The sequence below is a fragment of the Schistocerca serialis genome, chromosome 7 (assembly GCF_023864345.2).
Source record: "Schistocerca serialis cubense isolate TAMUIC-IGC-003099 chromosome 7, iqSchSeri2.2, whole genome shotgun sequence".
Classification (NCBI taxonomy): Eukaryota; Metazoa; Arthropoda; class Insecta; order Orthoptera; family Acrididae; genus Schistocerca; species Schistocerca serialis.
In genome coordinates, this window is record NC_064644.1 from 10,899,382 (window position 1) to 10,912,476 (window position 13,095).

At 38.5% G+C, this 13,095-nt stretch overlaps 1 protein-coding gene across 1 annotated transcript in view; it reads left to right on the plus strand.

Annotated features, from left to right (window-relative positions):
- The window catches only part of LOC126412448 (nuclear cap-binding protein subunit 1), a 176,530-nt gene that overhangs the window by 147,240 nt on the left and 16,195 nt on the right, over positions 1-13,095 (plus strand). The gene's annotated exons all lie outside the window — the stretch shown is intronic.

The window sequence follows — 13,095 nt, forward strand, 5'->3', positions numbered from 1 at the left end:
ACCCCTTATTTTTCAAATGCCGAATCTGGGAAAGAAACCTTGTCATATAATCAGGTAAATATGGTACTTCCCAAGATTAGTCTTTATGTACAAGCTGAAAAACTAGCGAGGGACTTTCATTTATTATATGTATTGATTCTGGTAATAATAATTTCATGTGGCTCAGTGTCCTTGGGTAAATGTTTCAATTGGTTGTTACTTTGGACATTCGCTTGTCCCTAACAGCTATCTAATGGGAAAGGGGACCTACAGGTTAACATGGAGTCCGAACAACGTTTCTGACAAATGTCCATGTCATAGAGAGGTGAATGGTGTGTTAAAAGGCAGAAAGACAGACTGAAAAGTCCATAGTCCAATTGGGATTTGATCCCACTACCTGCCGGTTTCCATACATGCACTTTACTGGTAGACCACCAGTTCCAGCACTGGTTTTCGTCAGCCTTCATTGCTCTATAGTTGTGACACCTGTACCTCTAGGTGGCAATGACATCGTTTTCACATATAAATCCATCATCACCACCTTACTTATTTTGACTACATTCCTTTATGCTTGTTTTGTTTTTATTGATGTTCATCTTATTATCTCGTTTCAGGAAACCATCCATTCTGTTCAACTGTCCTTCCAAGTCCTTAATCATCTACGGTAGAATTACATTGTCATTGGTAAATCGCAAAGTTTTTATTTTTTCTCTCCAGGTGTAAATTCCCTTTTCAAATTTCTCCTTGGTTTCCTTCACAGCTTGCTCAAAGCACAGACTGAATAACATCAGCAACAGACTACAACTCTGTCACACCCCTTTCTCACGCTTTGGCTTCCTTTCACGCCCTTTTAACTTTTATGGCTGCAGTATGATTGGTATACAAGTTGTGAATAGGTTTTCATTCCCTATATTTTATTGATGCCATCTTCGAAATTTCAAAGAGTTGTAGATCTAGTCCATGTTGTCAAAAGCTTTCTCTAAATCTATAAATGTAACTTTTCCTTTCTTCAGGCTATCTTCTAGGATAAGTTGAAGGGTCAATATTGCATGGTGTGTTTCTACATTTCTTTGGAACCCAAGCTGATCTTCTCTAGTGTTGGCCTATATCATTTTTTCCAGTTGTCTGTAAATAATATGTGTCAGTATTTTGCAACCATGACTTACTAAAATGATGGTTCGGTAGTATTCAGTCCTGTCAGCACCTGCCTTCTTTGGATATGGAATTATTACATTCTTCCTGATGTCAGAGTGCAATAATTTTTTCATGGCTGGCTCTCCCAGGGATTTTAATAATTGTGAGGAAATGTCATGTACTCCAGTGGCCATGTCTTTGATCATGAGATGATATGATGTACATTCATTAAAATGTTAAATGACTTTATAATGTTCAAAGTGTCTAATTATACTTGTTTGTCTGTACGAAGCTTTTTGTGGATTACGCACAGCTGGAGATGGCAGCTATTTGCCAAAACCAGTAACGTGCATTTGTTTTTATATATCTAAGCAATCATTAGCATAATAAATTATTATACAATCCTTGTTTCCTCTTAAGTCTTACAGTGCCCTGGCAAATTCTTCATGCAGTACCATATCTGTAAACGTGAAAAGTAGGAAGGAAAGGAAAAGTATGGGTGGGAAACTATGATGGCTAGCCACACTGGCATTGTATTAATGCAATGGTGAAAATTGAAAATTTGTACCAGATTCAGACTCAAACCCAGATTTACTGCTTCTCATGAGCAGTTGCCTTAACTGCTTCGGCCACCTGGACACTTATCATGCTGCAATGCAGCTGTGCTCGTCCATAAAACTCGGTGCTCGCGAATTCTAATTCACGTAGGTGTTCAGACAATATTTGTGCATTTGCACTGAAACAGAAGTTGAGGAGCCATTATCCTCTTCACATATTGGTCGTGTGTTCTGTCTGACATCAATCAGAAGCACACTTTATTGTATCTTACCATCTCATCTTCAGTGTCTTCCTCTTCTGTTTCAATAATATTGTATTTAAGTTTTTTTTTCCATTATATATCCTCTGTATATACTCCTTCCACCTTCTTTTTTTGGTCCTGTCTTGCCACCTGAGCTCTTGATATTCATACGAGTTCTTCCATTTCCTTCAATGGTCTCTCTAGTTGTTTTATAAACAGTATCTCTCTCTCTCTCTCTCTCTCTCTCTCTCTCTCTCTCTCTCTCTCTCTTTTGTCCTCTACCTATTTCTGCCTATCCATTTAGTACTTTGTCAGGCACATTCTTTAGATGTCTTTAGTCCCTTGTGCCTGCTTCATTTGCTACATTTTTATACACTACACAAAAAGCGCAACAATTCCAAAAAGTGCAACAATTCCATTTCTTTTTTTTTTTTTGTAATTTTTTGTCACTTTTGTGACGCTAAGCTACTATTTTTGTGATAAAATAATGTGGTGCAGTCCCACATCAGTATCACAAAAAATATAAATAAATTAAGCCAGAGATGAGGAAGTAACACAATTGGATTCACTCTTCCTGCAAATTTTGAGGAACCTCCTTAAGGTAATCCATCGTGATCTGTGGTGGTTCAAATGATGTTGCCCATAACAAAGATTTGCATGCTGCTAATGTCTTAAAATCGACTCTAAACCACCTGAAGCATTCCAACGTAATTCTAGTTGATATTCCACACAGTCATGACTTATTACAATCCTCGTGTATAAACAAGGCAATAATTGCAACAAATAGATGTTATGCAGATATCTGCAGCAGTTTTACGAATACTCATAGGATCGAAACTCACAAATTTGGCAGAGACCTTTACACCACTCATGGTCTTCACCTTAACTGCCATGGAAAAAATCATTTAGCTACTATAATTTGTGACGTAGTTGCAAAGGCAAGGATCAATGTGAACACAAAAGAATCAGATTTGATTGAAGAATGTACCAGGACACAAAGTAATTGCAGGAATGGATATAGGCAGACTACATTGGACAACTGGATGGTGAAAAAACAAGAAAAAAGTGCATCTTCCCAATCTCCAAGTGTGTGGAAACAGACTAATTTGGAGAGATGGGTAGTAAAAAATATATTGCCCAGACCTTCAATCGAAACTTCTTTTTTAGAGAAAGGAGTGTAGCTGCTTCTGCTAAACAAAAACTTGCAATTTATCACCAGAACATTAGAGGCCTAAGTAGTAAGATCAGTGTGCTTATAATCAATATACATGAGCCACAAGGTATAGATTATTCCCATGTTTTATGTTTTAGTGAGCACCATATTAATTCTGGTATAGAAAAACTTATAATAAACAATTATTATTTATCAACATCATTTTGTAGGTAATGTAAAGAAAACGGAGGTGTTGCCATTTATACTAAAAACTATATCACGTGTAGAGTAATTAATGTGCAGAATTATTGTTTAGAACATCATTTGGAAGTGTGTAGCACAGAATTGTCCTTGAATAATTCCCATATATCAATAGTCAAAATATACAGAACACCTTCAGGGAACTTTAGTCTCTTTTTGAATAAGCTAGATGCTCTCCTAGTATACATATTCAAACACAAAACAGATGTGATAGTGCTTGGGGACTTCAATGTTAACTTTCTAACAAATTCTAAAGACAGATCGGACCTAAAAAATCTGATGTCCACATATAATCTGGTTTCTGTGGATAGTTTCCCTACTAGAATAACTTCTTGTATAAGCACACTGATCGATAATATATTTATAGACCAGACCAAAATAGGTGATACGACTACCAGGCAAGTCATAAATGGTTTATCTGATGGACAAAGACTCACTATAAACAGCACAAGTATTTATGTGAATTATAGTGGTCCCTGTTGGAAAACAGTTAGGACAGTTAATGAAGAAACCATCCAGATTTTTAAATCATATCTCCAAGCCACAGACTGGGCACCTATGTATAATTTAGAAAATATGAATTCCAATCCAGGATGGAGTGTAACAATACCAGAGAAGGAAAGTTGCTACCCACCATATAGCGTAGATGCTGAGTCGCGATAGGCACAACAAAAAGATTCACACAATTGTAGCTTTCGGCCATTAAGGCCTTTAGTGTGGTTTCAGTTCTCCGAGACTGCAGACGTGTGTGCAAGTTGCATTTGCATGAGTGTGTGTGTGCGCGTGTGTGTATGTGTGTCTACTGCTGACATAGGCCTTAATGGCCGAAAGCTATAATTGTGTGAATCTTTTTGTTGTGCCTGTCGCGACTCAGCGTCTCCGCTATATGGTGAGTAGCAACTTTCCTTCTCTGGTATTGTTACATTCCAACTACAATTTTTTCAGTAATGAAGTGGCACTTAGATTTGAAAGCATCTTCCCAGAAAGTATATACAAGATCCAAACCACAAAACATACCAAAAAGCCTTGAGTAACCACTGGTATTAAGATTTCATGCAAAAGGAAACAAGAAGTGTACATTGCCACAAAAATACTGCAAAGTACTAAGCAAAATTATTCAGAAGTCAAAAAGTTTGTTACTGTGCTCAAAAATTAATAAATCTAGAACAAAATCAAAACCATATGGGGAGTGATAAAGAGTGAAACAGGTACAAAATCAAAATTGTGGCAAAAATTTTCAGTGAGCATTTTCTAAGTGTTGCTGAGAAAGCAGAACACAATGACTCCTTAGAAGAAGCATTAAAAATACTGAAAGGTCATTTCCCAAACTCCATACAGCAGATAGGTATAGCCCCTATAACAGTACAGGAAGTAAGAAAAAACATTATTTGTTTAAAAGCAAAAAATTCATCTGGTGTTGACGACATCTCTAGCAAATTGCTAAAAGCCTGCTGCAATGAGTTCAGTGAAGTCCTAGCTCATATATTCAATGCCTCTCTCAAACAAGGTATCTTCCCAGAAAGGATGAAATATGCTATTGTAAAGCCCCTCTACAAAAGAGGCAATGACTCATTTGTTACAAACTATCGACCTATCTCTCTTTTGACTACATTTTCTAAAGTTCTCCAAAAGCTAGTATATGCCAGAATAGTTAGTCACCTAGAAAAACATGCAATAATGAGTAAAAACCAGTTTTGATTCAGAGAAGGTATCTCCACAACTGAAGCAATATTTTCATTTACAAATAATGTTTTGGAATGCCCCAACCAAAAACCATTGTCTGTGGGCATATTTTGCGATCTGTCTAAAGCTTTTGACTGTGTTAGTCATAGAATACTTACAGAGAAAGTATGCCACTATGGACTCCGAGGACAAATTGGCAACTGGCTCAAATCCTACCTACAGGGCAGACAACAGAAAACAGTGCTAGATGGAACAATAGTCACATAGGAGGGGCAAAGTCTGACTGGGGAACAGTAAAATGTGGAGTTCCACAAGGTTCTGTCCTTGGTCGCCTGCTATTCCTCATATATATCAATGACCTACCATTGTCTTCAAACAGAGCAAGCAATTTTACAGTGTTTGCTGATGACACAAGTATAGTAATAGACACTAAGGTACCCTCTGATCTAGAATTAAATGCCAACCATTTACTTGAGGATGTTCTGAACTGGTTCACAGTAAATTCTCCATCAATAAACCTCGGGAAAACTAATTATATTAATTTCCATTCTGGTCTCAAAAGTGCACAGGAAATAAACATTATACATGAGAGCCAGCAGATACAGAGAGCAAATTGTTTGAAATTCATGGTAGCAGGCTTAACTGGGAACAGCACATCAACCAAACCCTGAAAAGGCTCAGCTCAGCAACATTTACCACTCAGATAATCACAAAAATCCAAGACATAAATGTCTCAAAATCTGCTTACTTTGGCTACTTTCATTCACTTATGTGTTATCGAATAATCTTCAGGGGCAATTCACCACTATCGAAAAAGGTTTTTACAAGTCAGAAAAAGGTTGTCCAAATTTTGTGTGGAGCGCCTCCAAGAATCTCATGTCACGATCTTTTTAAACAAATAGGGATCTTAACTGTTGCTTCACAATATATCTTTTCATTCATGACATTCATGCTTCACATTCCTTCTCAGCATGAAACAAGTTAAATGTACCATCACCATAACACAAGGAGGAAATGTGACATACACTGTGACCTGAAAAATCTGTCCCTGGTGCAAAAAGGTTTGAAATACAAAAGCACAAAAATGTTCAATTCACTTCCAAGTTATATGAAGTGTCGAAGAGATAAAAAGTACTGTTTACAGATAATCTAAAGGAGTTCATGCTTGAAAAAAGTTTCTATTCTCTAGAAGAATTCTATAGCAGAGATAGCTAATTTTATTTCCCATATACTGTTGTATATTCCTGCCTCAGTATATCTTTCTGTGTTAATCAGATTAATTGGTGATCTGTAAAAAATTGTTTGGAAAAAATCAGAATGTTGTATCTGGAACTCTGTTTGTGAGTGTAATTTTATTCTACTGATTTTGTTTCCAACTTGTATTATTAATCTTTGTTTATTGTCCTTATGGAAACTAATGTAATAATGAATAAATGATTTTAACTCTTTCCACATCCATGCATTAACACGCAGAACTGGATCTACGGAATACGTATAGCAATAAATAAATAAATAAATAAATCTCTGTTCTGGTTTTCTACGCTTCACGATATACTTCATACCTCTCTTTGCATCATCAAAAACTTGCGTTACTTCCTCTTACACCAATCACGACAGCCCACCATTCGGGCATGCTCCTGGTAAATGCTGCTATGTTCTCTTGAGGAATCATCTCCCGTTCTCTCAAAAGGACCTCCATATATTTACAGGGTACTGAATACTGCTGATAGTCCTTCTTCCCACCTGATCCCACACGTGTTCAGCAGAATTCAAGTCAGGGCTGCGAGCAGGCCAAGTCCTAGCAAGAATCTTCAGTTCATCCAAGAACTTTTGCACAACTCTAGCAACAAGCAGGTGTGCGTTGTCATGCATTAGTGTAAAACCATCACCAGTAAACGGAGAAAAAGGCACAACATGATCCAAAAGGATTTCCTCCACATACTGATGTACAATAAGGTTTCCATGCTCCCTGAAGGCCAAATCCATCCTTACAGTCTCACTGATTCCTGCACACATCCTGAAATGGTGTTCTGGATGACAGTATACAATGGGAATATCTTTCCCTGGGTGTTCTCCAGATCCTATTTCTACCCTCATGAGATCCCAGGCAAAATCATGATTCATCATTGCTCGTATTGTTGTACTCTCCAGCCACAATACGAAGGCTATGCCGAAAGTTTTTAGCACCATGTGTGAAAAAAAATTTTTTGCAAAAAAACGTTTACAACTTTTCAAAATACTCTCCATTAGCATGTATACATTTTTTCCATTCTCTGAAACCACTTAGAAAATGTGTCAGTCCAAGCTTCTTTTGGGATGTCACTTAGTGCACTCTGGTACGCTGCAATGGCCTCTTCATCTGATGAAAACCACTGCCCTCGAATTTTTTCCTTAGTCTTAGGGAGCAGAAAGAAGTCACAGGGGGCCAGGTCAGGTGAATAGGGGAGATGGGGTAACACTCCCACTTTTTCCTTCTCCAGAAAGTCCATCGTTCTGGCAGCCCTGTGCGCAGATGCATTGTCGTGATGCAGCAAAAGGTGCCCATTCTTGGACTTTGGATGCTGTGGCTTCCATGTGGCGATGACTTTTGGAAGACAATCGTTCATGTACCATTCAGCATTGACTGTATGAAGTGTGTCCAAGGTCACAGAGGTGAGATGCCCGATCTTTGTGAAAAAAGCTGCCACCATCTTTTTTCCAGAGCTCCGACTTCGTCGAACTTTTGTTTGTGGTTCCTCCCCTGGAAAGCACCACACAGAAGACTGTCTCTTCGTTTCAGGGTCTTTATGGTAGACCCACATTTCATCACCTGTGACGATATTGTAGGTGTCTTGGAACTTCCCTCCATTGAATTTTTCGAGCATGGAACGACACCAGTCCACTCTCGCCTCCTTTTGGCTTTCTGCCAGGGAATGTGGCACCCAACAGGCACATCTCTTAGTAAGGCCTAAGTGACTATGAACGATGGTCTGTGCTGCTGTTGATCCAATATTTAGGGTCCCTCCAATGTCACAAAATGTAAGATGTGGATCTTCTTTGATCATTTTCCTCACAGCATCAATGTTTTCAGGAGTCACAGCTGTTGCTGCCCGACCGGGATGAGGTTCATCTTCAATTGATTGCCGACCCCTCAAAAACTCGCGAAACCAATTTCCAACTGTGGGCCTAGAAGGGGGAGCTTCACCAAAAACACGCAGCAAAGAAGAATGGTATTCTTTGGCACTTAAACCCTTTTTATAATCATAAAAAATCATGGCGCGAAAGTCGCGGCGTGACAGCTCCATCCTGCACCGTCTCTGACTCAGCACTGCCTGTGCTTTCTTACCGCGCTGTGGGGGAATCACCGCTAGCCAGGGGCTGCACGCACACGTCCCAAGGTCGAAAAACATCGCTCTTTCGAATGAAAACAACCCCATTGTCCTCCGCCTTACAGTTTACGGGCTGCTAAAAACTTTCGGCGTAGCCCTCGTATTCGCTTGTGAAATCTAGTCAAGCTGTGCAGTGCCCTCTGGTGAATTTTGGGTCTGTAGCAGACATTCTGAAGATTAGTTTCTTTCAGTCTTCTTTGGATGGTTGTCTCACAAACATTGACCTCTCAAAGTTGGTTGAGTCAATTTTGTGCTTCAGTGGTGATGGTATGATGGTTATGGAGAACTAGCTGTAGTAAGAAGTGGTAATCACTTGGCGATGTTGCCCTTCTCAAGCCCAACCCTGGTTCCTTGCATAAACTCTAGTTTCCCTGTACCTTTGAACAGTTTTGCAAATCGTGAAAGGTATAGCTGTCAACACTTTCACAGTGTAATTCATGCTGCAATCCTCTTCCACCAAAACAACGGCGCTTGCAGCAGCATCTTCAGGGTTTAATGGCATGTTTATTCCAGAAGTATGATTTAGTAATTACAGAAAGATTCTACAAAAGTGAATGATTTAAAGGGAAACAATACAGGTTACAAAAATAAAGTGTTACAAAATCAGGAAAACATTTTTGCATTACAACCAGTAATGCTCTTTTCAGGTTTCATGGGAAAAAGCTGTTATGGCTAGTTCAGTAAACCATTGGCACTTCATTGTTTGCTCACAAAGCAATGCCTAAACATACTCTTCTAAACATATAAAATAAAGTGTTACGCTTTGATTAAATAAATAATTATATATCATTTATTATGAGGGTGTTTTCTTTTTAAAAGACACTGTCGTGTTACCTATATGATCATTTGCTGCCTTCTCTGTTTCATCTCTCGGAGCTACCCATTCATATTCCATTGTGTTTCTTTCCTCTGTTGCAGTCCAACTTTTCATAATGTTCCCTCTGAAATTCTCATCAGCCTCTGGTTCTTTCATTTTATCCATGTCCCATCTTCTTTATATCTTACCTTTCTGCAGTTTCTTCAGTGTTAGTTTGTTGCCCATAACCAATAAATTATGCTCAGGGCCCACAGCTGTCTGAGGAATTGTCTTATGGTTAAAAATATAGTTTTGAAATCTTTATCTCACCACTACGTAATCCATCTGAAACCTCTCACTGTTCATAGGTCTGTTCCATGTATACAATCCTTCCTTCACTATAAGTGCTACCAAAAGTTAAATTATGCTCTGTGTAAAATTCTACTAGGCAGCCTCCTCTTTGATTCCATTCCCCCAGTTGACAGTCTACTATGTTTTCTTCAATTCCTTCTCCTACTACTGAATTCATTATCCATGACACTTAAATTTACATCTCCTTTAACTATCTGAATAATTTTCTTTTATCTCATCGTACATTCTTTCAACCTGTGTATCATCTGCAGAGCTAGTTGACATACAAACTTGTACAATTGTTGAGATGTGGTCAGCTTCATGTCTGTCTTGGCTATGATAATGCATTCACTATTCACTTTGTAGCAGCTTACCCAACTTCCTACTTTCTTATTCATTAGCAAACCTTCTCCTGCATAGTCCTATGTCTGATCTTGTGTTGATAGCCCTGTACTGGCCTGACCAAAAATCCTTTTCTTCCTGCCACTGCACTTCATTAATTCTCACTATATCTAAATTCAACCTGATTAAGAGGTCTAAGATTCCACACTCAGACCTGTACAATGCTACTCTCTTTTTTTCCTGATGATGTCATCCTTCTGAGTAGTTCCTGTCTGGAGATCCAAAGGGGGGACTATTTTTACCACCATATTATTTTACCCAAGGGAGTGTTATCATTGCTAAGCAATACGGTAGAGCTGCATGCCATCAGGGGGAAAAAAATCATGGCTGTAGTTCCCACTTGTTTTCGGTCCTTTGCAGTTTCAACACAGCAAGGCCACATTGGCTTACATTACAAGGCCAGATAAGTTAATCAGCCACACTGTTTCCACAGCAACTACTGAAAGTGCTGCCATTCCTCTTCGGGAACCATGGATTAGTCGGTTTCTCCACAGATACCTATCCATTGTGGAGTGCACATGGTACATTTATATGTATTATTGAAGCAACCAAGCCACTCCATCTTGTCAGGTCCATGGATCCCAGGGGGGAGGGGGTATTTAAATTATTCACTGATTAACTGACAAAATTTGATACCAGTGTTATGAATAGAACCAGCTGTTTGAAGCCTTCTCTGAAAATTGCCACAGTTTAATAAATATTGTGTAACTGAGTAATTTAGTAGCCTGAAACTCATCAATGATAATCACTTGGTCATGAGCCAGTGAAAATGTTTCTGCAGCAGCTGTTCAAAGAGGCAATGGGAACTGGATATATAATAAGCGTGGCCAAAGACTTATAACATTTGTAATAATAATAAAGCACTTGGCCCAATGGCCAAGTGTAGGACTTTCAATTGGACACCACATTGTGAACTTGCATGTCCCTAATCCACCCCTCTTATGCAACCGGGTGAAAGGGGGCCTACAGCTTAACATGTGCTCCGAACCATGCGTTGTTCCTGACTATTCATCACGCCATGGAGAGGTGAATGTAGATTAAAGACAGACTGAAAATTTGTGAGGTCTGGCTGGGATCAATCCCATAACCTCTCAGTTTGCAGGAATATGCTTTATTGCCAGGGCTGACTACCACAACTGTACATCAAATAAATTCTTGTATAGTCTATCCACAAATATAGCTTAAGTAGAAAGTATGAAGCTTTAGACTAGTGTGTGCCAAATTGCGTTATATTTGGTGGTACATTTGCATCGATTGTTGTTGTTGTTGTTGTTGTTGTTGTGGTCTTCAGTCCTGAGACTGGTTTGATGCAGCTCTCCATGCTACTCTATCCTGTGCAAGCTTTTTCATCTCCCAGTACCTACTGCAACCTACATCCTTCTGAATCAGTTTAGTGTATTCATCTCTTGGTCTCCCTCTACGATTTTTACCCTCCACGCTGTCCTCCAATACTAAATTGGTGATCCCTTGATGCCTCAGAACATGTCCTACCAACCGATCCCTTCTTCTGGTCAAGTTGTGCCACAAACTTCTCTTCTCCCCAATCCTATTGAATACCACCTCATTAGTTATGTGATCTACCCATCTAATCTTCAGCATTCTTCTGTAGCACCACATTTCGAAAGCTTCTATTCTCTTCTTGTCCAAACTATTTATCATCCATGATTCACTTCCATACATGGCTACACTCCATACGAATACTTTCAGAAATGACTTCCTGAACTTAAATCAATACTGGATCAATTACCTTTGACATACTTAGGTTCACAATCAAAATTAACTTTGAAAACATTTTTCCTGTGTAGGATGCATTTCCTAATCACTTTATCGAATGGTTGACTTCAACTCCATGGTCATTACCATGAATCATTTAGATATTGAATCGCACTCTGTAAAATAAAAACTCTATGTCTACAATGTAGAAAAAAATAGATTGCTACTTACCATGAAGATGACACATTAAGTTGCAGACAGGCACAATTAAAATGCACGTACACATAAGCCTTCAGAGACAGACTTTCATCAGACAAAAAAAGAGAAGCATACACCATTCATTCACACAAGCAAGCACACCTTATACACACAACTACAAACTCCAGCAGCTCAGACCAGAATACTAAACTCTATGTCTACATCGCTACTCTACAAGTGACATCCAAGTGCTTTGCAGAGTTTCACAGAACCACTGTCACTCTATTTCTCAGCCATTCCACTCTTGAACAACATGTGGGGAAAATGAACATCAAAATCTTTCCATATAAGCTCAGATTTCTCTTGTTTTATTATGATGGTAGTTCTCACTATGTGTGTGTGATTAACAAAATATTTTCTCATTCAGAGGAGAAAGCTGGTGATTGAAATTTCAAGAAAAGATCTCCACCCCCAACTTGTGTATTGTATCCTTGACTCATTCTCATCAATTTCTCAATAATACTATACAATCTGCCCTTCTATGAAAATGTTCAGTGTCATTGTCAATCCTATCTAGTAAAGATCCCATACAATGCAGTATTATAGTAGAGGACAGACAAGCATAGTGTAGGCAGTCTCTTGAGTAGATTTGTTGCATTTTTTTTTTAAATCTCTTGAGTAGATTTGTTGCTTTTTTTTTTTTTAAGTGTTCTTCCGACACAATGCAGCCTTTGGTTTGTCTTCAACACAACGTATTCTATGTGATTGTTCCAATTTAAGTTGTTCGTAATTGCAGTCCTTGGTGTTTATTTGACTCAACAGTCTTTAAATAAGTGAGAGTTGCCATGTAAATGACAGTAAGTGATCCTATCATTTGTGAACACTCTACGATGTCTTTTCAGATTGTCTCCTAAATCATTTGTGTGATTAGAAACAGCAGGTGGCCTATAACACTTCCTTGGAGAATACAAGCTACCACTTCTGTTTTACTCAATAACTTCTCTTTAGCTGCTATGAACTGTATCCTTTGAGACAGCAAAATGTGAATCCAGTTGTATAACTGAGATGATAATCGAAAGGCAAGGAATTCGGTTAGAAGCTAGTTGTGAAGAACAACATTGAAAGCCTCCTGGAAAACTAGAAATGTAGATATCAGGACAGGATTGGTAATGAATACCACAAAAATCAGCACATTCAGTGACTGATATGACTTGTCAGTGATGTAATACCATAAAATGATATTATATCATGGACATTG